At 37.3% G+C, this 17,733-nt stretch overlaps 1 protein-coding gene across 2 annotated transcripts in view; it reads left to right on the forward strand.

Annotated features, from left to right (window-relative positions):
* The window catches only part of PPP2R2A (protein phosphatase 2 regulatory subunit Balpha), a 71,944-nt gene that overhangs the window by 11,992 nt on the left and 42,219 nt on the right, over window positions 1–17,733 (forward strand). The window lies entirely within an intron of this gene.

A 17,733-nucleotide genomic window follows, 5' to 3' on the forward strand; every position in this document is an offset into this window, starting at 1 on the left:
AAACTTTGAATCATCTCTTTATCCACTTAAAAGGGGTTTGTATATCAGTGACCCTATTTAAGAACTTATGCTTAAATCTAATTTTTTGCCTATGGTTATATGCCTACTGAAATTTGGAGAGGTCAGTATTTTCTATGATAATGGTAGTTTCTAAGACTTAAGATGGTATTCTTAGGAGTCTAATTGCTATTAGTACTTTTTGTTGATTATATTACAGAATCTTCCCTATGATGTATTGGAATTGACAGCTATTGTATATTCTGTCATAATATTTTTTATAAATTAAAAATTGCTGTCTCTTTATCCATGGGGGAAAATGCTAGAGGAATATATTGGACATTGAACTAGTTTTGCTCATTTTATTCTTCATTCAGAAGGAATTAAAATTCTTCAGTAGCTTGTATGTAGAGAAAAATGAAGTAAAGAGATTGGCGGAAAACTAATACATTTTCTAAAGATATGGAACAGGGTTGGATCTGGAACAGTTGAACCTTCCCTTACACTTTCAGCACTACTCTATTTGAAAGTGGGAATGAAACTTTGGTATTACCCTGTGTCTCTATTTTTTTTTTAACTTACTACCAGGTAATGAGCCTGAAGTAGATGAGTTTCTCACTTAGCATGAGAAGAATATTTATGGGCTAAGGGGAGAAATATTTCAAGAGAAACAGACTATTACAGCCAATAAATAATTCCTGTCAAATTTCTTACTGAGGGGAGACAACATGTAAAAGTTGTTATTATAGGAGTTGGTTGTAGAGAAGAGATTAATCAGTCTTTTCGTCCCTTGTCATATGAAAGAAAATTCTTAATATCTAGTAGAATCTTTAAGTATTTTTTTTAGCTCTAAAGCTGTTAATGTAAAAACACAACATAAATACTGTCTTAGCCGTTTTTAAGTATACAGGTCAGTAGTGCTAACCTTTAAATTTACATTGTTGTGAAACAACTTTTTCATCTTGCAAAACTGAAACTGTACCCATTAAACAAGTTACCTTCATTTCCCCCCTCCCATCTCCTTGTGACTGGCTTATTTTTTTGTATCCTCAAGGTTCATTCATGTTACAACATGTGGCAGAATTTCCTTCCTTTTTCAGGTCAAATATTCCATTGTATTTCGGTAGCATGTTTTAAACAAAACATTCATCTGTTGGTGGACATTTGGGTTGCTTCCATCTCTTAGCTATTGTGTGCGCCTAGTTATTTTTTAATTTAATAATTGGGATTCTGTGGGAAGAAACTGTATAAGTACTTTACAAAAGTGGATGTGGGCACAAATAATAGTAGGCAGAACATGAATATATAAGGTTAGAGAATATTAAAGAATATATATTGATACTGCTGTGACACAAATATGTTATCCCAAATTAACTGTGAAAACTGCAACTGTAGGCTGTTGCAGAATAGGATTGAATAATATGTAAAATGCTTATCAATTTTGGATGGTCAAAATGGTCACCTTGTTTTTAGTTTCTGGTTGAAAATAGAAAACCCCATACCCCATGGATTTTATAAATCACATTTCATTACTGTAAGACTCCTATTAACAATAAAGGGCATTCAATACATTATTTCCATATATGTTTTAATTGATGTAAGTTCTTCAGTATGATAGGAAATTTTGATAACTGCATCACATTTCTTTGTAATGAAGTTGTATATAAGGAGTAATCAAGGTTGCATTTCTCATAATAGCCTTTGAGGCAGACATAGTTATTATCATTTTGTAGATGAGGACACTGAAGCTCAAAGAAATTGAGTAATGTTAACCTTAGATTATGAGTTAGTGAAACTTTTTTCTGCTTTTTAGACTCCCATATTGCTTCCTTGTGGCTCAGTATCAAAATTACTATTTGATTAAATCTGAATCTGTTGTTATTTTGGGGGGAAGTGGAGCTGAGACCTTAGTTATTCAGCCATGGGTTAACAAGTTTATGTTGACTGCACAGTGTTGTGGAGAATGTGAAGAAAATAGAAGACATGGTTTTTTTCCTTTAGGTATATTATAAAGATCAATGCTTATTAAAGTAAGCTTTTTTTTTTTTTTTTTTAAGATATCTTGTGGCTTTGGGTATTGACCTACTACTGACACTAGGAGATTCTTGACTTTATTTAATGTAAAAAATTTATGGGTAATGCTAGAATGTGAGGAGTAAATTCTTTACCATTTGACTTTATGCTGTTTGATACTGAGAGAGTCCTGTAATACAAATAGTTGTTCATTGCAATTAAATTAAACAATATATATGTTAAATCTTGCGGTGTTCAAATGATTGTGAGTAGAATCTACTAATGGATATAACTGGAGATTTCTCTAAGTAAATGTTTATGGTAGCTTATCAACCCTTTGTGTTTTTAATGTATCTTATGTTTCAAAACCTTCATTTTAACAGTTTGGCAGTTCCTTAAGAAATTAAACATAGATTTACCCTGTAATCCAATAGTTGTACTCCTAGGTTTATATGTAAGAGAATTGACAACATGCTGTGTTTGTAAAAACTTGCACAAGAATGTTTTTAACAACATTATTTTTAGTAATTAGCCAAAAAGTGGAAACAAGTGTCTCTCAACTCAGTGCACTAAAAAAAGTTGGACTAGCCAACAGTGGAGTAGTATTTAGTCATGCAAAGACATGAAGTACTGATTCATGCTACAACAATGGTGAACTTTGAAAATACTCCAAATGAAGAAGCCAGTCACAAAAGAACACATCTGATTCCATTTTTATAAAATGTTCAGAATAGGCAAATTTATTGAGACAGAAAGTAGATTAGTGGTTGCTGGAAGACCTGGAGGGAATTGGGAGCAAGGGGAGTGACTATAATAGGTACAACATTTTTCTAAGGAGTGATGGAAATGTTCTGGAATCAGCGCTTAGGCAAATAAGTTAGATAATTCTATAAATATAGTAAAACTCCCTTAATTGTACCTGGGATTTGAAAAAAGGAGTAATAGTAAATTAAAAAAATAAAAAGAAGACATAGGTAGTACTCTCTTAAATGTTTTTTGCTTTTATCAAAAAAAGCTTTCATTTTGTAATACTTGTATTTCATGCACAGACCACCTCTGTATCTTTGTACATTTTATTAACCAAGTCTAGTTTGCACATCCCTTTTTTATAAACAAAATAGAAGGCAGATTTTTAAAAAAAATATTTTCTTAACTAGGATTAAAACATTCACATACGTATCCACACATAAATGTAATGGTAAATTCAAACAGTACAAGACATATGCAGTGAAAGTAGCCTCCTTAATCCATCCAGGTTCCATGCCCCCAGAGATCACTGTTATAAATTTCTTAAAGTTCCAGAAGTGTTACATATTTGCATGTGTTTTTAATTTACAGAGCAGGTCCATCATTTTAGATTTGAATGTATGGAAATATATTCAGAAATTCATGATAGATCCTATCTAAAGAGGTTCTGATGAGTTACCCAAGTAGCTACCATTTTGATTTAACAGGGCTGTGATTTCTAAGCTTCAAATCTAAAGGGTTGCAGAAAAGGTTGTGTACACTTTTGGAATGTGTATCTAGATGGGCAATTAGTGGGCTCTAAATAAAGCAAAGAAAATTTATAGTAATTGATGTTTAAGCTATTCAAGTCTTAGGGTTCATTAATGTCGGGAGTTTCTGGTTTACTCTTTACTAACATAGGTCTTAAATCTTTCTCCAGTTGAATTGTACTTACTGTTCTTGATGGTATCTGAAGTGACCAGGTCTTTTGGGTGCTTAATTAGGACTAGAGTAGACAGTACATAGTAGGTTAGAGCCTAAAGACCTAGTGTGTCATTTTTTTCTCTCTCCTAATATGTCTTCTCAACTGCTCAGTAAATTCATAGCTTCTTTTGTTTACATGTCTGCCATCTCTAATTCTCATGAATTTCTTGGGAATTAACAGTTTAAAAATGCCAAAATGTCTCAATTTGTATACTGCTCAAGTGGTGAGAATACAGCTTTATTAAATTCTTGCTGTGTAGTACTTTGTTAATCTTTGATTTTCATTGCTTAGGAAAAATTACTTTATGAATATAAACAAAACATTTGATATATTTTTAAAAATAAGTGCTTAAGAAACCTGTGTAAGTGCTTTACATGTATTACCTCATTTAATGTTCTCAACCAGCCTCCCAGGATAGGTGGTATTAACTAGTTTCATTTTACAGATGAGAAGATCAAGGGTTAGATAAAGGAACTTGACCAAGGTCACATAGTTGGTAAATAGGGGAGGCAGGGGTTGAATCTTGGTTCTTCTGACTTCAAAGCAACCCTAAGTAAACAAAAAAGAAAATCACATGTAATATTCTTGATTTTTAGATAATGTCATCATTTTGGCTTAGATCATTTTAGTCCTTTTCTGCTATGATATATTTTTTCAAAATTGGCACTAGGCGTTCTGTATTTTTTTTTTCCAGTTAGCATCTGAGAAGATGCATAACTGTATGATATATTATTGGATGTCTAGTGTATTTAATTTGAACTTTTAGGTTATTAATGATTTTTACCATTAGACATTTATTTTTTTAAAGGTTTATTTTTATTTATGCATGCAAGAACTGGGGTGTAGGCCAGAGGTGCGGGGGTGAGAGGATTCACCAGAGACACAGTAGGGAACAGAACAGGCAGATTTACTGAAATAAACTGCTGAGGGGAGCAGCAAGTGAGACCAGAGAGTTCTGCTGGGCCATGTGGGTCAGCTCCCTGACCAGGGATCGAACTCATGCTGCAGTGGCTGACCATAGCTTTATAGCTCTGAAACTTAACCCTTGCACCACCAGGGAGGCCCTACCATTAGACGTTTCTGATGAACATTCATTCTTGTGAGAATCTTATTAGGATATAATTTTAGAAGTGGAATTACTGGTCAATGGATCTAATTTATTTGTTATGGCTTAATTATATGTATTACCACATTGCCTTAGAAAATCGGTGTTGGTTTTTACTTCTTTTAGCAGTGAATGGGAGTTTCCATTTCTTGACCGTTTGACAGTGGCTAGCACAGTACTACCATTCAGAAAAATCTTTTTCTACTTGTTTATGATCAGTGTATAGACTTAGTATATACCTATTGCCCATGTTTCTTTGAGGATACTTGTCTCTGTTCATTTGTAAAAACATAGTCCTTTTTATCCCTTTGAATTATATTATAGCTGAAGTAAGTTATATGGATGCTCAGAGAAATAATTTGTATTTAGAGTAGATGGGAAAGACTATAAATGAAGTGGTGTCTTTGGTTTGTTTTGACAAGAAAAGGAAGGCAGAGTGTAAGAATACAAACATTTGAGACCTGTTATGCATTAGTTTTCTCATTTGTAAATGGGGATAATAATACTTGGTTTTCAGTTGATTAAATGTACATGAATGCTGAGTGTTGGCATATTCTGAGTGCTCAGAAAATTTAGTTGATGCAATTTATTCAATGATTCATTAACAGGTAAACAGTGAACAAAAAAAAAAAAAATAAATGCCTCTACAAGTCCACAAGTCAAGGCCAACTAGATTTTTAGGTTTGGGGCAAGTTATAGCACTTTAATAAGTATATGTTGCTTTAAATGATTACAACTTTAGCTTTGGATTAGGTGTTTCAGAAATCCAAAGAGAGAAGTAGGAGATTAATCAGAATTTGGGTTAGGCCAGGGTCTGGCACATTGACTACTAGTTTAAAATTAATGTGTGGCCAAAAAAAGTTCAAGCCCATCCCTTTTTTTTTGGGGGGGGGGGTCTCATTTTCCCATATTGCTCCAGTGTTTGGATGTGCTACATCTTCTCTCAAGAATACTATAATTGGGCAGAAATGGGGAGAGGGACTTTGAACATGCACTAGAGCAGAATGCATTCTTCACCATTGGTTTGTTCCCTTGGCAGGTAGGATTGGGGGTTGGGAGCACCTGAAGGTGTTATCTCAGGAGAATCTTAGTATGTATTGACCCTTGACTTGATGCTGTCTGCAGAACCCTCTTCTTCGTCAGCTTGCTGCCTATGGCAACATTATAAGGGTATTACTCTTTTGTGTTACGTTGTCTCATTCTTTCCTCTAGTCCTCAGTTGTTTCTGCTGTAATCTGAATCTTTCAGCAGACAGTAAGTAGACTGAGGACTACATGTAGAGTGTGTAAGAAGTGCTACAGGATTCTGAAAAGAAAGCAGACTTTACTGTACCAGTGAACCCCCTTATTTTTCTTGATTTTGTATTCAGAAGTATATTGTGTTCTGTTTTGTCAAAAGAATTATATTAGTCTGATACCAGCACGTCTCAGGCTTTATGAGCTTATGAATTTACCTGGAGTCATGTTAGCATGCAGATGGTGATTGTGCATGTAGGTCTGTGGTGGCGCCTGTGATTGTGCTTTCTCCAGGGAGTGTGCTTTCTCCATGTTGCCGCTTTCCCTGGTGGTTTGCAATCTACAATCAGCAACGGGCAGTTTATGCAGTCTTTTATGGGGTGGGTGAACAGGTAGGACAGATAGTATGTTAATTCTTTCACTAAACATTTCTGACAGATTGAATATCCATTGTGCTGTTTTCACATTATTTAACATTTATATGATGAATGAATAAACTTCTCTTGGGGGCGGGGTTGTTGTATTAGTTGTTAAAGAGAGTTTGCATCATACAGTATTACACCTTAGCCATCCTGAATTATGAGATTCAGTTTGTGTTTGCATTTCACGTTTACCTCAGGGCAGGGTCTTACTATCCTTAAATGTTTGCTTTTGCTGTTAGTTTGCTTTTGTAAGTAGATTGTCCCCGCAGTGCTGTGAAAAAAATGAATTTAGGATATCATGGCTTCTAAATTGGTTGTTTCATAATCAATACATTTTTAACACCTAATACAGATTTCTTGTTATTATGAGTGAGTGACCTTTTAATTTTTATGCTTGTGATTTTCTGATTGGCTTGTTAGCTTTGAGGTACCTTTTCAATTTTCAATCAGAATTTCTCTCCAACTGCCTAATCTTTATTATTTTATTTACTTATTTTTACATTGTTCATTTTTGTACAGTGTTTGAATTCTCCTCTCAGGTGTTGTCTCTGTGAAATTACCGTCACCACAGACTCTTAGGCTCCTCCTCCCTACTTTGATCCCTTTCCTTCCTCCTCCCTGATGGATGGCTCCAGTTTATAATTTGACTCGTGGTTTTGTCTTTTTTTTTTCCTGATCCCTTGTATGGTTTCCCTATGTTCCTCTTATAAGTGAATCCATCCAGTATTTTCCTTTTTCCTTCTGACTTACTTCACTGAGCATAATCCCTTCCATCCGTCCTCCATCCATGTTGCTGCGAATGGCATGTGTTTATCTTTTTTGATTGCTGAGTAGTATTCTATTGTGTATATATACACATCTTCTTGATCCAGTCATCTGTTTTGCGGCATTTAGGGTGTTCCCATATTTCACCTATTGTAAATAGTGCTGTGATGACACAGAAGTGCAGGTATCCTTTTGAATTAATGTTTTTGTGTCCTTTGCGTAGATTCCTAGCTGTGGAATTGCTGGGTCATATGTTAGATTCCATTGTTAGTGATTTGAGGGTCCTCCACATGGCTTTCCATAGCTCCAACCACCTAATCTTAGTAGTGTTGTGGGTTGACTTTTTAATTTTTCCTCTATAGCTCATGTAACACAAACAAGTCAATAGTTCCAAAATGCTTATAAGGGAAATGAAGTTTTCTGTTCACATCTTCCCTTACTTTGAACTCCAAAACTCTTGGCTATTTCTTCTAGTACTTACTATTTCTAAATAATGTGCTCACATGGCTCTTTTTTTTTTACATTTAGACTTCTTCAGATGTAAATGTTAGCAAATTACTGGGCTCTCTACTGCTACTCTTACTGATCTTCACTTGTTTTCTCAATATTGCTGTAACATTATTATTGCTTCAATCAATGTTCAGAATTATAGCAGGCTAAATAATGCTTGCTACTCCCAAGATATCCATGTCCCAATTACTGCATTTGTGAATATTACCTCATGGTAAAGAGGGGGAGATTATCTTGAATTATCTTCTTGGCCCCTGAAAGTATAATCACAAGCTTCCTCCTAAGGAAAACAGGGATAAGAAGCTCTAAGAAGGAAATAGTAGATGTGACACCAGAAGCAAAAGGTTGGAGTGATGTGAGGAAAGGGTCACAAGCCAAGAAATGCAGGTAGTCTGCAGAAGCTAAAAAAACAAAACTGGATTCTTCCCTAGTGTCTGCAGATGGTGCTTGCCTAGCTGACACCTTAAGTTCGGTCTGCTGAAACTGATTTTGGATTCTGGCTTGCAGAGCTGTGAGAGAACAAATTTGTATTGTTTTAAGCTACCAACTTTGGTACTTTGTTTCGGTAGCAATAGGAAGCTAATACAAGTGTGGATATTATTATGTTTATATAAATATTGTTCCCTGCTGCCAGATAATGAAGTTATGATTATTTTCTGTTCTAACATTGTTTTCTCTAGAGTTAATAATCTTGTTTTTCCATTTTTGTTTTTGAAGTATACCATTACATTTTTCTGCACCTTTCAAATTATTTTTTTATGTGGTTAAAAGAATCAAATAATCTTACAGGTTTGACCCCTTCCCCCCAACCCCTCTTTCCTGATTGTTGTTCACATCTGGAGTAATTGGCTTTACTTTCTGTGAATTTGTCACTAAAACATCCTCACATCTCTCACAGGAGACAAAATCTCTCAGTGTGTTGAAGCACATCATACGTCTTTTCAGATTCACTTTTCCAGTCCTACTTCAGTCTGACTTGGGTGTTTTCTGAGTTTATTGCATAACTGTTGTCCTTGGAGTTTTCTTGGTTATCATTGTCACATCTGAGATCTTTTTTGGCCCCCCGTTCTCCCTCTTCCTCACTAGTAGCTCCAGATAACAGTGATTTTCTTTGTGGTCCTTGAACCTTCCTCCTCTTGTTCTTGCCCTGGGGTATTAAATGTGATCCTTTGAACTTAAGAATATACTTTATGCAGATTTCTGCATAGCCAACTCCCCTGTGTAAATTAAATGTTTCCCCTGTCAACCCCAAAGTACACCGTATTATATGCTTTTTTCAATTTCTAATACCCTTATTGTTTTTTGAAATGATATTGTTTATTGGTTGCTAGCTTTATGCAGTCTTCCTCTAAAATTTTAAGTTTTATGCACAAGAGAGTGAACTCTTGTGACTTTATTCTTGGCATTGGAATAGTTTCAGGCACATAACAGTTTAAGCACTTGGTGGGTATTTTGTAATTCTTGAATGGGTAAACTCTGCGGGATGTTTTCATGCCATCCCATTTGAAAGGTCAATTTATTTATTTACTTTAATGTACTTTTTTTAAAAAATAGGAAAAACAGTACTGAGGAAATTAATAGCACCTTTCATTATTTTCAGTTTGTAAACTGGTAAAATCAGGTGCCAGAAGTATGTAGAGCTATTTTAGAGCATGCTGTTGTAAAAGACCCAGATACATACTTGTTATAAAAATTGGAGGCTTATTTCTCACTCAAGTAACCCACCCAAGAGGTACAGAAGCGGATAAGCTGTTTATGACAAAGATTAACCAGCAGCTCATTTTTCTTCTGTCTGCGTTGTCGCCCATCAGTAGTGTGCTCTTGTCTGCATGGTCACATCAGGCTCTCTTGTTTTCAGCCCATGTTACAGGAGACAAAAAGAAAGGAGAGCTAGTGGAATGGGGAATGGGGGCCTCCCCTGGTGTCGCAGTGGTTGAGCACTGGACTGCGAAGCTGCCCACAGCCTCTGCAGCGCCGGTTCAATCCCCAGCTGCCGGGCAAGGGTCCCACATGGCGAGACAGACCTCTCCTGTCGTGCCCTCTGCTCCCCACTCTGGCTCTGGTGAATTCTCTCACCCTCCCGTGCTTCTGACTGTACCCAGTGCTTGTATAAATAAATAAATCTTTAAAAAAAAAAAAAACAAAACTGTGGCATGGATATGTGGTATCATAAACCAACATTACCTCAATAAAAATAAGTGCAATTAAAGAAAAAATATGGGTAGAGAAGGAGAAAAAGTAAAGAAGCTATGGTACTCCATACTTGACCTTGTGAGATCTGGAGCGGGAAACCAGCTGAGCTCACTCATTCTTTTGATCCTACAGAAATTCAAGATAATAAATTTCCATTGTTAATAAAAATCAATGTGACATGGAATTTTTACATTCAAATGCCATTGTTCAGAACGTGTTTCTGTGGCCTTAGGAGAGCCCAAGAAATATAACCACTAATTTCCAGTGAAAAGTCTCTGGGTGGTTTTGCTGGGATAAGTGGGACACCAGGATGTTCTGCTCAAAGGGAGAAATGGAAATGATCACTTGCAGGACAGTCTTTGCTACAACTAGTAATTCTTACAACTTTCTCTCAGGTCTCTTTACTAGTTGGTGTCCTTTCCTTGCTACCTCAACCACTCCTATCAGGTACTTTCTTCCAGAAATTAAAATTTAAAAGTTACTGTGTAACCTTCATTATTAGATAAAATGTTGGTTAGTGCTGAATGGGCTAGAATCCAGAGTAGAGTAGCATCCGGATAGTAACAGTTACAAACTTCAACTTTGGTGTGGTAGTGTTTTGTTTGAAGAAGGGTGGAATAGCCTGCATCTCCTTTTTAAAGGGCTGGATCCCAGCAATTCCACTCCTACGTATTTACCCAAAGGACACAGAAACATCAATTCCAAAAAACACCTGCACCCCTATGTTTATAGCAGCACTGTTTACAATAGCTAAGCTTTGGAAACAACCCAAATGCCCAAAAATAGATGACTGGATCAAGAAGATGTGGTACATATATACCATGGAATATTACTCAGCATTCAAAAAAGATAAACACATGCAATTTGCAGCAACATGGATGGCGCTGGAAGGGATCATGCTCAGCGAAATAAGCCAAAAAGAAAAAGAAAAATACCGGATGGTCTCACTCATAGCAGGAATCAAGAAAACTTAAATAAGGGACCAGGAAAATGAATAACTATAAGAAAGTGAAAATCAAAATCAACAAAAAACTATGAACCAGAGACACTTTTAGGGGGGCGGGGGCGGGAGGGGAGTGATTGGGGTCAGAATGGGGGGGCTGCAATTGTATGGGGAATATAAAAATAAAATTTATTTATAAATAAATAAATAAATAAATAAATAAATAAATAAATAAATAAATAAAAATAAAGGGCTGGATCCTAAGTGCCCTTTACTAGCCAGGTTAGAATAGGGGAAATTATAGGGACTCATGATCATTTGGGAGTAATGTGCCAGTTTAGATCTTAATTTTCATTTCATACTGGCCAGGCAAGGAAAGACCAGTCTGGAGTTTTTCCTCATTATTGGTGAGCCCATGGCTTTAGGACTAAGCTTACTATGAAATGAAGTCTGACAGATTAATGGTAGATCTGTACAGTGGAAATATAAAGAGTTGTCCGCTGGAGACAGGAGCCAAGGGGTGGGTTCTATGAAAGGCTTCGTATCCTTTTAGAAAGAAATCCTGGGGAGTCTCTTTCTCTTTCTCCCCCCTCTCCCTTCCCCTCTCTCTCTCTTTCTCTCTCCCCCCTCCCTAGTGTGTGAGACTATTTGAACGTGTTTTATGCCATCCTTTTGTTTTTCCCTTTTCCAGTTTTTTTTTTAAGATTTATTTATTCTTGCATACAAGAACTAGGGTACAGGCCAGAGGTGGGGGTGTATGTGAGAGGATTCACCAGAGACAGAGTGGGGAGCAGAACAGGCAGACTGACTGAAATACACTGCTGAGGGGAGCAGCGGCGAGACAGGAGAGGTCTGCTACGCAATGTGAATCATTTCCGTGGCCTGGGATCGAACTCATGCTGCAGTGGCTGTGGATAGCTTCATAGTGCTGATGCTTAAGCCCTTGCACCACCAAGGAGGCCCTCCAGTTCTTGATTTTGTAAAATCCTGAGCCCACAGAGAAAGTTGAAAAATAAACTTAACTATGGCTATTCCTTTTTATTTCTATTAACCAGTTGTAAATACCGATACTTGCTTTCTCCTCTCCTCTTGCACACATATCTGTACTCTTGTCCCCAAATCTTTTGAGAGTATGTTGGAAGCTTCATGAAACTTTACCCCTGAATAATACATATTTCTTAAGCATAAGAATATTCTCTAATATAGTCTCATTACCATTATCATACCCCAGGAGGACCTGGCTGTCGCTGTGGTAGCGCAGAAAGTTAACCCCAGGCCACCAGGGAGTCTCTTCTGTTAATTTTGAAAAGTCAATTAAGTCATGTTAGCTTATAAAATATCTTACTTTTTGAGTTTTTACCTGTTTTCTCATAAATAAATCCAGGTTAAAGACTTTTGGTAATACATAGTAAATGTGTGTACATAATGCATACTTGGGCCTCCCCTGGTGGCGCAGCGGTTGAGCGCTGGCTACGAGGCTGCCCACAGCCTCTGCAGCGCCGGTTCGTGCCCTGGCCCCGGCCACTAGCAAGGGTCCCACACAAAAAAAAACATAATGCATACTTCCTGGTACATTAGGTAAATGTAAATTAACCCCATTATTGATGACAGCTTCATAACATGGTCATGTAGTGTCTGTCAAATCGCTCAAGAACTTTTTTTCTCTTGGTAATTAGTAAGCACCATTGATGGGTCCTTGCCTGAGATGGTATTGCACTGGTGGGTGCGGAATGGTGATTTTTTAGTTTCCCAACCCTTCTCATCCTTTTTAATATGACTGTGGGACTCATAAGTTCTTTTTTATTCTGTGTATTAACAATGTGTTAAAACCAGGACCTCCCCGGTGGCGCAGTGGTTGAGCGCTGGGTTGCGAAGCTGTGCACAGCCTCTGCGGCGCCGGTTCAATCCCTGGCTGCTCCCTGGCCACCGGAGGAGGGTCCCGCATGGTGCGCAGACCTCTCCTGCCGCCCGCTGCTCCCTGCTCTGGCTCTGGTGAATTCTCTCACCCTCCCGCGCTTCTGACTGTACCCAGTGCTTGTATGTATAAATAAATAAATCTTAAAAAAAAACAAAAACCAACCAACAAACAAAAAACCAATGTGTTAAAACCAGCATTCTTTTTGATGCTCAAATTGCCCAAAATTTGACCATCAAATCCCGCCTCTGTTCCCTTTTACATGTCCCAATCAGTCCCTCTTTTTCTGACACAGGAAGTTTTGAGATCACACTTTTTCTGCTCCAGACTTGAATCAACATTTTTTCTAAGGAGTCTTGGGTTCTTTTAGTAGGGGCTGGATGATATTGAGAAGTCATTTTATGTGCCAAGTGTGTTGTTTACTAGCGGAACTTCAGTATTTTTAGGCACTCACACTTTTTCTAGGTAGACCTAGGAAATAAAAATTAGGGTTTGGTTTTGTTTTTAAGTCATGTGTTCGTGTAGTACAAATTATAGTACCTTGTTTCTTCAAAAGATAAGTTGCAAGGAAGGAAGGGGGAGGGCTTTTTTTTTTTTTTTTTTAAGATTAAAAATACCTGAAAGATATAGCAGTCAATTGTATGAAACCTTAGTGAATTGTAATTCAGATCATTACTCTTTTTTATATAAGACAATGGGAAATTTGAACAAATACTGGATATTTGATATTAAGGAAGTACTATTGCTCCTTTTCAGGTTTGATAATGGTTATTTGTTTATATTTAAAATGGTGGTCTTATCTTTTAGCGAATACCTTCTGAAATGTTTATGCATGAAATAATTTGATATCTGGCATGTGCCTAAAAATTAAGGGAGGGGTTTACAAATGCAACAAGATTAGCCATAATTTTTGATTATTGAAGTTGGGTCCTGGCTGCATAGGACTTCATTATATCAAGCTCTTTTACATACTTTTGTATATAATTAAAATACCATGTAATAAACTTTTAAAAATAGCCATTTTTATTTATCAGTTGATTGAGATTGAATACCACAGAGTTATTTTTCACTTCCCCTAGTCTGTATTACAGTTTTCTTCCATGGTAAGAAACCTAATTTCCTACTCTGTAGTTACTTAACCTTTTATCAGAATTTGAAGCTATGGAAAGAACCTGGATCTTTGGGCCTCCCTGGTGGCGCAGCAGTTGAACGCTGGGTTGCGAAGCTGCCTTCAGCCTCTGCAGCGCCGGTTCAATCCCCTGGCCGCCGGGCTATGGTCCCACATGGCGTGCAGACCTCTCCTGCTGCCCGCCTCTCTCCTCCGCAATGTACTTCGTCGGTCTGCCTGTTCTGCTCCCCGCTCTGGCTCTGGTGAATTCTCTCACCCTCCCGTGCTTCTGACTGTACCCAGTGCTTGTATAAATAAATAAAAATTTTTTTTTTTAAAGAACCTGGATCTTTGATGAATTAAGCCAGTGAATTAAATGACCCATAATTTAATATATATAAGGTTTACTACTTTAACTATTTCTAAGTGTACGGGTTATTGGCTTTAGGACATACACATTGTTGTGCAGCCATCAGCACCATAGGTCTCCAGATCTTTTTTCAGCTTCCCAAATATCCATTAAAAAGTAGTTCCCCCATATTTCTTTACCCTTTTCCTAGCCTCTGGCAACTTCCTTTCTCAACTTTATGAATTTGACTAGTCTGTTACTCATGTAAGTGAAATTATACAGTGTGTTTCCTTTTGTAACTGGCTTATTTCACTTAAAATAATGCTCTTGTCTTAGTCTGTTTAGGCTGCCATCTTAAACTAACATAGACTGGGTGACGTAAACAATGGTTTATTTTTCACAGTTATGGGATTTCCCAAGCCAGGATACTGGCTTGTATTTTTTCTGATAAGGACTTCTCAGTTCATATACCTTGTTTTCTTACATGTCTCCTCATGGCATCAGGGGTGAGAGAACTCGTTGGAGTCTTTTTTTATAAGGGCTCGTAACTCATTTGTGTGGGCTCCAGCCTCAATGCCTAATCATCTTCCAAAGTCCCCTCCCCCAACACGTTTAAGTTTGGAGTTTAACATGGTGGGAATATTTTGGGGGGGGGCACAAAAAACATTCAGTCCATAACAATCCTCACAGTACATCCAGGTTATAGTATATGTCAGAATTTCCTTCCTTTTTAAGGCTACATGATATTTACAAATATGCTGGTTTGTTTATGCATTAATCTGTCATGCTCATGTGGCTTCTTTCCACCTCTTAACTATGTGGATAATGCTGCTGTGAACATTGATGTTCAGTATCTACTCATAGTCTCTGTGTGGAATTCATTTCAAAATTAAATTCAGAATTACTTGATTGTCACGTAATTCTGTATTTAACTTTTGAGGACCAACCATACTGTTTTCTACAGTGGCCTCACCTTTCATATTCCTACCAGCAACGTTTTAAGAATTTCACTTTCTTCACATCCTCACCAATTCCTAGTTATTCTGTTTTTGATGAGTCATCCTGATGGATGTGAAGTTATATCTGCTGTGGTTTGATTTGTATTTCCATAATGGTTATGGGGGTTATAGTTAAGTTGGTCATCTTTTCATGTGCTTATCGGCCATTTGTGTATCTTTGGAGTAGGGTCTTTTTAAAGTCCTTTGCCATTTTAATTTGGGTTATGTGTTGTTGAATTGTTGTTCCTTATATATTCTGGATATTAATCTTTATCAGATATATGATTTGCACGTATTTTCTTTTCCACAGGTTACGTTTTCACTCTGTTGATTGTGTCCTTTGATGCATGAAGTTTATTTTTGATGAAATCTATTTTTTCTTTTTGCCTTTTTTTTCAGTGTCATAATCAAGAAATTCATTGCCAAATCCAGTTCTGTGAAAGCTTTTTCCTGTGTTTTCTTCTAAGAGTTTTATATCTTTAAGTTCTATGTTTAGGTCTTTGGTCCATTTTGAATTAGTTTTTGTAAGTAAATGGCCTAAAGTTAGGGTCCATTTTCATTCTTTTGAATGTAGAGATCCAATTTTTCCAGCACCATGTGATGAAAGAACCTTGTCAAAAAGCACTTACTATATGTGGAGTTGTATGGTGTATTTATTTCTGGACTCTGTGCCATTGGCTTAGATGTTTGTCTTTATGCCATTACCACACTGTTTTGATTATTGCAGCTTTGTAGTTTTGAAGTGTGAAATCTGCAGCTCTGTTACTTTTTTTTTTTAAATTTTTTTTAATAGAGTCATGTTTTATTTTATTTGTTTGTTTGTTTTGTTTATACATGCACTGGGTACAGTCAGAAGCGCGGGAGGGTGAGAGAATTCACCAGAGCCAGAGCGGGGAGCAGAGCAGGCAGAAGGACCGAAGTACACTGCTGAGGGGAGCAGCGGGCGGCAGGAGAGGTCTGCGCGCCATGTGGGACCCTCCTCCGGAGGCCGGGGAGCAGCCGGGGATCGAACCGGCGCCGCAGAGGCCGCGGGCCGCCTAGCAACCCAGTGCTCAACCGCTGCGCCACCTGGGAGGCCCAGCAGCTCTGTTACTTTTAAAGATGGTTTTTAGTATTTAGGTCCCATGAGATTCCATATGAATTTTAGGATGAATTTTTTCTGTCTCTGAAAAAAACACCATCAGGATAATGACAGTTTTGGGGTTTGGTGTGTGGGGTTCTTGGTTCCCTCTGAGAAAGAATTCGGCAGTCTCCCATTCAGCAGCACCTGGAAAATTTGTAGCACAGGCAAGCATCAGTCTTATGTTGTTCATTGATGGGGTTTCTTCTTTTGAGGATTTTTTTTTTCACTTTGCACAATTTTTTAACTTTGGGATTGGGTTGGATTGGTTTTCTGTAAGGACTGATAATCCTTTCTGCCCCCATTATTGATTTTTGACCTTGAGAAAACTTCTGTCCTGAATTCCCTACTTTTTCTATCAGTAGAGATTATATTAAATCCATAGAGCACTTTAGGTAGTATTAACACTTTAATATTGTTCCAGTCCAGTGTGTGGGGAAGAATTGGGCTGTGTGTAAAAGAATTCACGAGAGGCAGAGTAGAGAACAGAGCAGGAGGGTTTGTTGAAATACCCTTATAAGAGGAACAATGGGTAATACAGGAGAGGTCTGCTGTGAGCAGAGTGAGGGTTCTGAGGCTCTTTTTATACTCCATGCAGATTGGTTAAGGTGACTAGTCTTGGATGTGCCCTGACTGCTGATCTGAATAAGCATAATGGATCATCAGCTTACTGTCCAAGTTCCCTTGGCAGTCCCATCCATTTCCTTTATCCATCAAACCTCCCAAACTCGTCTGCTGGGAAAGGAGTGGGGGCTTAGTTTTTAAGTTTAGTAATGATACCAAGACATCCATGAACATGGGCTGTCTTTCCATTTCTTTCTGTTTTTCATTTCTTCCAGCATTGTTTTGTAGTTTTCAGTGTACAAGTCTTTTGCCTGTTAATTCTTTTATTATCACCTTTGATTATTTTTTTCTTTCTTTTATTCTTTTTGATATTATTAGAAAACATTGTTTATACAGTTTCCATTTGTTGATGTTATGCCCTGCATCTTTGCTGAAATGACTAATAATTGTTTTCCTTAAGTGAAGTGCTGAAATGTTTTGAGAATTCCTTTTCTTTGACTAAGAATTTATCATTTGGCAATCTGGTGAGATTAGATGCAGAGTTTAACCCCTCGGCACTATGCCTTCCTACTTTGTTTGTACAGGGTGGCTACTTGTTTAGGCTAGATCCCAGGTATCGTGGTTTTGTGTCTGTTTAATGTATTTGGTTAAATCCTTTAGTTCTATTTTGCACAGATTCAGATTTATCCAGTAAACTATACAGTGTGTACCTTGTTAACATCTGATCTAGTTTTTGTTGACTCTTCTACCTTCTTTACCTTTAGGAGACTGGAGATGGGGCAGAG

The sequence above is a fragment of the Talpa occidentalis genome, unplaced genomic scaffold, assembly GCF_014898055.3.
Source record: "Talpa occidentalis isolate TD23 unplaced genomic scaffold, MPIMG_talOcc4v2.1 talOcc4.8, whole genome shotgun sequence".
Classification (NCBI taxonomy): domain Eukaryota; kingdom Metazoa; phylum Chordata; class Mammalia; order Eulipotyphla; family Talpidae; genus Talpa; species Talpa occidentalis.